This window comes from Triticum dicoccoides, chromosome 6B, assembly GCF_002162155.2.
Source record: "Triticum dicoccoides isolate Atlit2015 ecotype Zavitan chromosome 6B, WEW_v2.0, whole genome shotgun sequence".
In the NCBI taxonomy this organism is placed as follows: domain Eukaryota; kingdom Viridiplantae; phylum Streptophyta; class Magnoliopsida; order Poales; family Poaceae; genus Triticum; species Triticum dicoccoides.
In genome coordinates this window covers 284,525,181-284,525,799 of record NC_041391.1, presented here as the reverse complement: position 1 = coordinate 284,525,799, position 619 = coordinate 284,525,181, and positions in this window count along the sequence as shown.

Sequence of the window (619 nt, the reverse complement as noted above, 5' to 3'; positions counted from 1 at the left end):
CTTCTCCTTCTTCTTCTCCTTCTTCTTCTTCTTCTTCTTCTTCTTCTTCTTCTTCTTCTTCTTCTTCTTCTCCCCCTCCTAATATTTTTTTTCAAGAACTAACCTACGAACTAACCTAGAAATAACCTAACTAACCTAGTAACTAACCAAATTAACCTAGAACTAACCTAACTAACCTAGAACTAACCTAACTAACCTAAAATCAACTAAAATCTACTAACCTAAAATCAACTAAAATCTAATTAACCTAAATCTCATTTTTATGACTATGTACTAACTAATTAACTAACTATGTAAGTAAGTATTAACCGAAAAAACAATTAACTAATTAATTAACCTATGCACAATAGGGTAAAACAACTAACTAATTAACCTAAAAAACTAACTAACTAAATAATTAACCTAAATCAAAAAATAGCAAGAAAAAAAAAGAAAAAAAGTGAAGAATCCTCACCAGGGGGCGGAGCGGCGCCAAGCGACGGGGGTGCAGCGGTGCCGAGTGGCGGGGGCGGAGCGCCGGCGACGGGAGGCGGGGCAGCGATGGGCGGCGAGGCGCCGGGGCGGCGGGCGGCTGGAGCTGCACGGGGTGGAGCGGCGACGGGCGGCGAGGCGCCAGGGC